We start from the raw sequence: 10,021 nt of genomic DNA, 5'->3' as shown, positions 1-10,021 counted from the left end.
GATGCTTGAATGTGGAAAAGGGAAGCAGAGGAGAGTCGGAGGAGGCAATGTGAAAATAAAGAGGTTAGACTGATGTCATATGAGAAGGATTTGCATTTTTGCTGGCTTTGAAAGATGAAGAAGGGTCCATAACCAAGGAATACAGGCAGTATCTGGAAACTGGAAAAGTCACGGAAATGGATTCTGCCCTAAAACTTCCAGAAGTGCTTTATCCATTACCCCCATTTTGTGGATAAGAAAAATAAGGTTCAGAATCCAAAGTCCCACAGCTAAGGGTGGCAGAGCTGAGGATTAAGCTCAGTTCATTTGATTCTACAGCCCCAAGTTTTAAGGCTTTTCTTTATAATGACTCCACCAAAGATGGGTTGCTCCTCCAAATGAACACTGCCGTATAGAACCGGCTTCTCTACAGAGGAGTTACAGTGTGGAAGGAAGAACTTGACCTATTAGAGTAGGTTATATTCAGTTTTAGATTCCAGTTCTGCTTTTCATTAATTTGAGGTTGAGTTTCTTCTTCCTTAAAATTCAAATGACCCCCTCCCCAAGCACCTCTCACTCCAGCCCAGGTTGCTGTATGACTTGAAGACAGTGTATATCATCTTCAACATGATGACCAGCTCAGCTGATGGTCACAATTCTTCATGCTATCTTGATCTCAAACAGTTATTAAGTCTATATGATGATTTAATTGTTTTAAGTCACCACAAATTCTAGTTCTTACTACTGATCGCTTTGTATTTTGGAACTATGACTGTTGCTTTAGTGTTAGTGTTTGTGGTTTTGATTTCACTGTTTCTACTCATAAGTACTGAGCAATGAAACTATATAGGTCGATGGGGCACCTGGGTGGTTCAGTGAGTTAAGCGCCTGACTTCGGCTCAGGTTGTGTTCCAGGGGTCCTGGGGTCCATGCCCTGTGTCAGGCTCCCTACTCAGTGGGAAGTCTGCTTCTTCTTCTTCTTCCTCTGCCCCTCCCCCTCAGCACATGCTCTCTCAAATAAATAAATAAATAAATAAATAAATAAATTCTTTAAAAAAAAAAATAGAGCATATAGGTGGTCATTCTGGTTGCAGTACCAGGCTCAAGGATAATCAATTACTCATTTCTGTCCCCAGGAAACCTACCTTTACGTGGTGTAGGCTTGGGGTATGATTAAAACAAGCACATAACAGACACATAAAAAGTCATCAAGGATTATGGTAGAAATGTACAAAGTGCTATGGAGTGTCAGAGAAAGGAGAGAACAGATTTTATTGGGTGTTGTCCTGGAGGGATTTCATTAAGGAGTACTTGAGCTGGGCACTGAAAGATTTATAGTGCTTTCAAGGGCAGAAGTGGTTCAAGAAGGCATGGAGTGAAGAAGCAACATGATCCAAAATACAGGAGGAATCAAAAGTCCTCCAGGTTGACCGGAGATAAGGGTTGAGTTCCGAAGTAGGAAAATGTAAGACTGAGGAGTTGAGACTTGTGTAACAAGGCTTGAGTGGTGCTCCTAGAAGCACCCTTGTAGGGAAAGTGAAGGATGCACTGGAATGGCGTAGGGAGGTAGGGTTGAGCCTTCGAGGGGGAAGATGAAGTAGAGATCAGTCAGGATGTTTCTGCTTCAGTGTACACTGGTGTCTCTTATCCTTTTTTCCATTATCACTCCCCTAAGAAGTCTTTTTAGACATCTTTCCTTCTAATTGCCAACTCCATCACATTTTAAATTCAGATATACTATATATCTATTATATACTGTATATGTGTTATTTAAACATAAAAAGGGACTTTTAAGAAAGATTATCCTATCTCCCCCAAATCCAGTCATCATTGTCTCAAAGAGGGGTCTTATTTTTGCTTCTTAGTAAGAGAATATAACTAAGATCACACCCAAGAATGTAAGATCAGCCCTACCTCAAGGTAGGCCATGTTGAGAATGCATAGCATAGAAGAGATGAGAATCTGAATTAGTTGGGTGATGTCTTGGTGCACAGAAAGTGGGCAGAAAGGGGAAAGCTTTGAGAAAATATAGGTGACAATTCTTACAAAAGAGAAGATGTAGAGAAAAGACAGAGGAGCCTGGACCATTCTTCTGAGAAGAGAGCACTATTAGACAGGGTCAGTTTCCCTCTCTCTGTACTTTCCTTTGATGTCAGCCTTCTTTCTTAGAGTTCTGTGTTGGGTACTCACCTCAGCTTAGAGGCTGAGAAGGTAATTCCCTAGGGAATCTGCAGAGCTCCACTGTTCTGATTTTTGTAGAGAGGAATGGTTGTCCTGGTCTCACAAACCTACCTCATAGATTCTGCCTCATTTTGTATTCATGGCCTAGGTCAATAGCCTGTGGGAAGACTTCCTAGGGACAACTGGTCAGAGTTCAGTTTTCTTCCAAGCCCAGAAGGAAGTTTACCTTGAACTTTACCTTGTACTAATTCAGGTCTATGCTTAGAATGGGCGCCCATCCTCATGCCACGGGAGGGGGCATTTGTGGCAACTTCTTAGAAGTCCTGCTTTTGTTGGAGTGTGGATGGCTAAATGACACCATTACCATCTTACCCTTGGTATAGAATGCTCTTAGAACATTGAAGGTGACCTACACTAATAAAAATAGTATTGGAATGGAGAACACTAGTATGTAGGGTTTAATTTTTTGGATGGACAGAAGTTTGTTTTCTGTTTGTTTTTCTTTGATTCAAAGTTGAGGTTGCCACCCTGGTAGGTTTGGTTGTAGGATAGTTAAACAGGAAATGTTCTGAATGATAGGACAATTGTTAGTGTGGGAGGAAAATACACCATAAGTCTGCACATTTTGGAAGTAGAGTTAATTTTACTTGAATGCAGGATGCTTCCTTTCCTGTACATTTTTGTCAATAGCTGACTGACCCCACCCTCCATATTTATGAAACTGGTATTTCAACTGTTTTGTTAGTAAGAAAATGTGGTATATAAGATGTTTGTTAAGGGTTAGAAAATTTGATTTATCATATTGGCTTTGTCCCTTACCAGCTGTATGATTTTGCATAAGACACACATTTTCTCACTTTTATGTATTTATTTATTTTTTATTATATTCAGAGAGCTACCATCACCTGGATATCCCATCCCCTTAGCCCCCTTACCTCTGAAACCCTCAGTTTGTTTTCTCACTTTTAAACAAGACGCTAGGACCCATCTACCTGCCTGACATGATTGTGGCAGGACTTAACTGAGTAGAAGTCATGGTGTTAAGGGAAATTTTTCTTGCTGATTTGGTGTCCTCAAAGTTCTCCCAAACCAAAAGCAACTGGAACTGAACCAGCTCTCTGGAGTGTGATAACAGGTTGGCTTTCAGAATGTATAAAGGAAGACCAGAGGACTGAACTCAACTGGGAGGAGTTCTTTGAGGAGAGTTGTTGACAGGGTGGGAGAAATGCCCACACATGGTGGGCAGGAAGGCAGGAAGTCCTCCAAGTGAGGAGACACTGAAGAGAACCATCTAGAAAGCTTGACTCCTAAACTTTGAATTTTGGGGGGTTGAGACTATCACTTGATTTATTAAAGAGGACCATCTAGGAAGCTTGATGCTTGCCCTTTGTAGTTTGAAGGTTTGGGACTATTACTTGATTTATAACTGAAAAAAATGTACAGGCTGTCTGAAGCTGCCATGATGACAGAGAAAAGAGACAGGGCTAGAGTGGGAGGGATCTGTACTCCCACTGAGGGCGCAAAGGTGTATATTTTGCTGAGCCAGTTGAAGAGCTTGTTGAAAGTGCCAGCCCAGAGGAAGCCAGCATGAGTGGCTGGATGCCACAGGCTAAGAGAGGTGTAAGAGAGGTGACTGCCTGGATTATGCTTGTGTGCTGGCTCCCACCTGTGAATAGGATCCCCTTCACTCTTAAAGGCTAATGTCTCAATGCAGATGATTTATGTAAGAGCTACTCTAGGTGTGTATAGCAAGTCAGGAAAGGAATTTCAGAGATCAGAGAATCACAAGTTGGGGTTCCCACTGAGTGATTTCCATGGGTAAGAGTCAGTATTTGGACCTCAGGCACTCTAGAGGACCTGGTGCCAGATCACAGATGTCCACTGGGGGAAAGATGAGGCTGACCATAGAATCTAATATCTGATTCAGTAGAGGTTCAGTACAGTACCAATGGGAGACAGAAAGTAAGAGATTATCCCAAGGAATTGGTTTACTGATTATGGGGGCAAGTGGGACAAGTCTGAACCCCTGAAGAGCAGGCCATCTGGAAGGGCAGGCTGGGGCTAAAGCCGCAGACCACAGATGCAATTTCTCTGCTGAAAAGCCACAGTGCTGCCTGTAAAGCTTTCAACTGATTGGATCAGGCCCACCCAGGCTCCCTAGGATAATTTCCTTTAGTTAAAGTCAACTGATCATGGCCTTTAGTCACATCTATTAAAATACCTATCCAACAACACTTAGATTAGTGTTTGATTGAATAACCGAGGACTGGAGTCTAGCCAAACTGACACATGAAACTGACCACGATGTCACCCCAACCAGAGTACTTTTCAGAGTGAAAAGTGGTGGTAAAAATAAGTGAAATTGCAGAATTTTTGGACATTGTCTTTATTGATCAACAGTATAAATTAGTTTCATCATATTGCTATACGTGTAATTAGCATAAAATTAAGCATAAAATTTTTTCTCAGAAAATTAAATGTAACATATCCACATTTATATTAGTTATCTGAACACTAAAGAAAATAGAAGCAGAATAATTTATCTAGATAAATGTTTACACACTTTTATCAGGTTTTTAGCTGTATCTATTTCTAATACTGTCATTCATATTTTTCTGAAGACTGAAGTTCTCAAAACAGTCTCATCATTTAAATTTTTTTAATAGTACTATCTGAAGTACTTTCTCAAGGTTGAATTTAAAAATTGAAGTAGTCGACAATTTCAAGTGATACTTTTTTTTAAAAAAAGATTTTATTTATTTATTTGACACAGAGAAAGAGAGATCACAAGTAGGCAGAGAGGCAGGCAGCGGTGGGTGGGGGGGGAAAGCAGGCTCCCCGCTGAACAGGGAGCCCAATGCAGGGCTCGATCCCAGGACCCTGGGATCATGACCTGAGCTGAAGGCAGAGGCTTCAACCCACTGAGCTACCCAGGTGCCCCTCAAGTGATACTTTTTTCACAGCATAATCTTTTTTTTTTAATAAATATTTTTATCTATTTATTTGACAGAGAGAGATCACAAGTAGGTAGAGAGGCAGACAGAGAGAGAGAGGAGGAAGCAGGCTCCCCGCTGAGCAGAGAGCCCGACACGGGACTCGATCCCAGGACCCCGAGATCATGACCCGAGCCGAAGGCAGCGGCTTAACCCACTGAGCCACCCAGGTGCCCCTCACAGCATAATCTTTTTGAGAAAATGCGATGATTGCACCAGAAAGGAAAATGGTAAGCTTACAGAAAATTTGGCAAAATGGAAGAGTCTGAATTCTAGCTTTTAAAATATTTAAATATGAAAATATTTGCAATCTCTCAACTATTTTCATAGGATAACATTTATTCAAGTAATATTTTTATAGGACAAAACTCATAAAGTAAATGGTTTTTATTTATGATTCATGTAAAAGTTTCACTGACTTAGAGACTTGAAAATTTGGGGACATCTCGATTTCTTTCTATTCTAATACAAAGTAGACATTGATCCAATTAAAAACAGAAGCTTCATCAAAATATACCTCTTACATGTTAAGAAATCCAAAATGCAATTATAGAACTCTCTCAATTTATATACTGCTTGAGCTATTTTATTTTGTTCAGCTTTTTGTTGTTGTTGTTTTATGTTTCTTTGTTTTGGGTGTTTTTGTTTGTTTGTTTGTTTGTCCTTTCATTTTTTCTTCTATAGTGATAAATGTTACTGACTGCCTGTTGGCAGGTTTTTTTTTTTTTTTCAGTGATTATAATTTCTTAAACACTTCAAATGCTGAAGCTTTTGGTCTTCTGCTTATTGAATAGTTTGAAGAAAGGTCCCCACCTGATCTTAAGTGTATACAACCAAAATTTAAAGAACTTATTTACAAAAAGCTCAATACAAATACCACCTCTTCAAAGTTTCAAACATTTATAAAACTGAGCAGCAACGAAAAAAAGTACATACTATCATGCTGCATTTTTGTTTTCCCTTTTGGATTCAACATCAAAATTTTCTTTTTTAACATCAACTTTGTCACAAACATTTTAAAATTCAGTTTTTATAGCTGTGAATATGTAGTTATGAATTTATAATATTGGATCCAATTATAAATTACATGTGCATTATCACCAATACAAAATATCTTTCTGATTATGGGTATTTTAAATAAAATTTTTTTATTTTGAAATAACTTATGACTTACAGACAAGTTGCAAAAAGCATTCAGAGTTTGCAAATTCCCTTCTCCCACCTTCCCCTAACATTAACATCTTTGATAATCAGAGTACTGTGGTCAAATCCAAGACATGAACATTTGTACAATATTGTTAACTAAACTACAGAATTCTATTCAAATTTCAGGAGATTCTCTTCTCACACCAGTTCCTTTTTCAGGACCTAACCTCAACCCCACTGCCTTCAGTTCCCGTGTCTCCTCAGCCTCCTGAGTCCTGATGGCTCTGCATTCTTTGTCTTTCAAGACCTTCATCACACTCTTGATGAGTACTGGCCACTTGTTCTGTATAATGACTCTCAATCTGAGTTCGCCTGACATTTTCTCATAATTATGTTGAAGTTGTGCATTTTGGGCAGAAATATCTCAGAAGTGATGTGTGTCCTCCTTGAGGCATCCAGCAGGCATTCATGATGTTAATATGTTCTGTTGCTCCAGATATTAACCTCAATCAGTTAGTTAGGGTGTCTGTTGGGTTTCTTATTGTAAAGTTGCTATTTTCCCATATATAATTGATAAATATCTTAGGTGAGATACTTTGGAACTATACTGATACCTTGAATCTCCTCAATATTTGCCCAAGTATGAGCATCATACACATTGGTACATCTTGGGTGTGATTTGGTAAAGAGAGAGAGAGTGAGAGCGAGCACACAAGCAGGGAGAGCTACAGACAGAGGGAGAGGAAGAAGCAGGCTCCCCAGTGAGCAGGGAGCCCAATGAGGGACTCGATCCCAGGACCCTGAGATCATGCCATGAACTGAAGGCAGATGCTTAGCCAACTTAGCCACCCTAGGTGCCCCTTGCCTGTGGCAGTTATTACTGTGGTATTTGCCTAATGGTGGTTTTTAACTTTCCCTTTTCCTTCTATATTTATAAATGGGATTCTTCTGCAAAGAAGAATTGTCTTCCTCTGCTTATTGATTCATTTATTCCTTAATATCATTGTGCATAATTATTATATGGGTTAGATAATTAGCCTATGGCTTATATAATTATTCTATGGGTTAAAACCCAGTTCTACAATTATTTTTAAAAATCAAACTGTTGCAGCTTTGAGCATAGGGAGTTTCCCTAGGTTGTGTGCTTGTCCTTACAAAAAAGTTATTTGAGTACAGTGATTCAGCTTCTCTATAAGTTATGCTGTGCTCACCACAAATGTAGCTACCATCTGCCACCACACCAGGCTATTACAATGTCACTGACTATATGCTAATGCTGTGACTTTTATTCCTGTGACTTATTCATTTCACAACTGGAAGTTGTATCTCCCAGTGCCCTTCACCCTTTTTGCCCACCATCGCCCCAACTCTCTTCACCAAAGTGATGGCAACTGTCACTTCATTCTCTGTATTTGTTCTCTGATTCTGCTTTTTATTTATTTATTTGTTTTGTTTGCTAGACCCCACATATGAGTGAAATTATATGATATTTACAAAAACCAAGATATGGAAGCAACCTCAATGTCCATAGATAGGCGAATAGATAAAGAAGATGTGATACATACACACAGACACACACACACACACACACACACACACACCCTGGAATGTGTCCTTGTCCTTTTGGTGTGTCCCTACCCTTTCTCAAACACTTTCTTATTTTCTGGCACCACAAGATCTTCCAGGCTCATCTTGTATTTTTCCTGGCTTAGTTCTAGAGTCAATCTTTTCCCAAAGGAGCTCTGATTCTTTTTTAATGGAATATAGAAACCAAGATCTGGTTCTGGGTGTACTCAGACTGCTAGGAGATACTCATATTTCCTAGGCTTTCTCCCTGAACCGAACTAGGAGACGTATATTCACATACAGATTTCTATTTCTCTATCTACCTACCTATGATTGATCTCTCTATCTATCTACCTATCATCTGTTTTTTGCATATATATGGTTCACGCTGATTTCCTACCTTGATTCCAATCCAACAAACTAGTTCACTCAAGTCTCTCCCTTTTCTTCTATTTCACTTCTAACTACATCAGTGAGAAATCTGGCTCTTGTTATCTATAATATAGGAATAAAGTAAATAGTTGTTTTGTACTACATAAAACATAGGAAAGCTTAGCTTTCACATTACCTTCTACGTAGCAAGATTTCTCAGCCCGTTTCTCATGCATAGTTCACATGCAAGCAGCTTACAGTTTTCAAGCTTTTCCACTGATCCTCTCATTTGGTAGTCTCATGGCTTTCAGCATGTTGAGGACTGTAGTGTAATTTATGTCATGAGCTGTAGCACAACTGCCTGGTATACCAAGGTGCCTATAGGGGCATCCCTAATTATGTACTGCATGCTGTCCCCATAAAGGAAATACCATTTTCCGTCTAAAACAGTCAGGTATAGGGAGAGCCTATCACTGTGCTCATCATTCAGATTTAACCACACGTTAAAGAAGAACTTGGTCTTCTTTCCCTGATTCTCTCATGCTATCAGACAAAGCCATGGCAGGAGCTGGAAGTAGAGGGTACAGGTCTACCAGACCCCTCCTCATGACTCTTATGTAACAGTAACAAACATTTCATAGAAATATCATAGACAACAGGCATGACTGGGAGTTCCCAAAGGAAGCTGGGACTGTCTTGGGTGAACTGGCTGTAAGATCAGTCTGATAAGACTTTTCTCTCTCTCTTAGTTTTTAGCTCATGACAAGCTTCTCCAAGAGAAAGCAAAGGGAGGGGAGGAGGAGACGAGAAAGAGCAAGGTCTAGAAAAATATCTCAGAGAAGCTTGTCTAATCTCTGCCACCTTTCTAGACACCCAAGCTGGTTCAGACCCAAGCTGAGGTATGAAATTTTAAGGTAGATAGCAGTTTGATTTTATATTTAACTGGCTTTTTAATACCTGAAAAATCACCAGGAAAGTTATAGGCTCTGCCTGGTGTTTCATCTAGACAGAGAAGAATGATGTGGCAAAATTTGGTTGAAAGTGTTTTGTAAATGATAATGAACTATTTATCCTATTTCCTTATTCTAAGACACTTCTTTCTTTACATAGATACACATACACATTTTTAACATGAATGTGTTATATATGTACATATATATTTATATATTTCTCCTTCTTCTTCTGAAATTGGGATGCATCTTAACCCCAGTGTGTATTTATGGAGGTAATATCTTCTTTCCTTCTTCCTTCCTTTCTTCTGAATAGCTGCTCTTAAATCTATAATGTGCCATATAGTCAGAACGGAGAAATTACTGCTGGTTTTTCTGTTTAATCCAGTATTCCTGAACTATGTATGCAATTTTCCTAATGAAAGATTGCTTCATAGGAGTATTTACTGAAGCCTAAAACTACTCCCTGATTTCTTTTGTGTTTTCAGGCTAATCATCTCATATGATACTAAGAAATGGAAAAGTATATTTCTCCACCTTTAGCCTTCTTTTGTCTTATCTAAAGATAGATTTCATTTTTAGGCAAAACACATTGCTTATAGCATATTTTCCTTTTTCAGTATGGCTTAGGTCAGGGAAAGGAAAGAACAGATCATTTTGTTGGAAAAATTGGAACCAAACCTACAATGTGTCTATTAACATCGCTCCCTTCCATCCGTCCGTCTGTCCGTCAGTCCTTCCTTCCTTCCTTCCTTCCTCTATCTCTTTCTTTCTCACTCTCTTCTTTCTTTCTTTCTTTCTTTCTTTCTTTCTTTCTTTCTTTCTTTCTTTCTT

The sequence above is a fragment of the Mustela nigripes genome, chromosome 9, assembly GCF_022355385.1.
Source record: "Mustela nigripes isolate SB6536 chromosome 9, MUSNIG.SB6536, whole genome shotgun sequence".
NCBI classification, from domain to species: Eukaryota; Metazoa; Chordata; class Mammalia; order Carnivora; family Mustelidae; genus Mustela; species Mustela nigripes.
Note: the sequence above shows the minus strand (reverse complement) of the source record.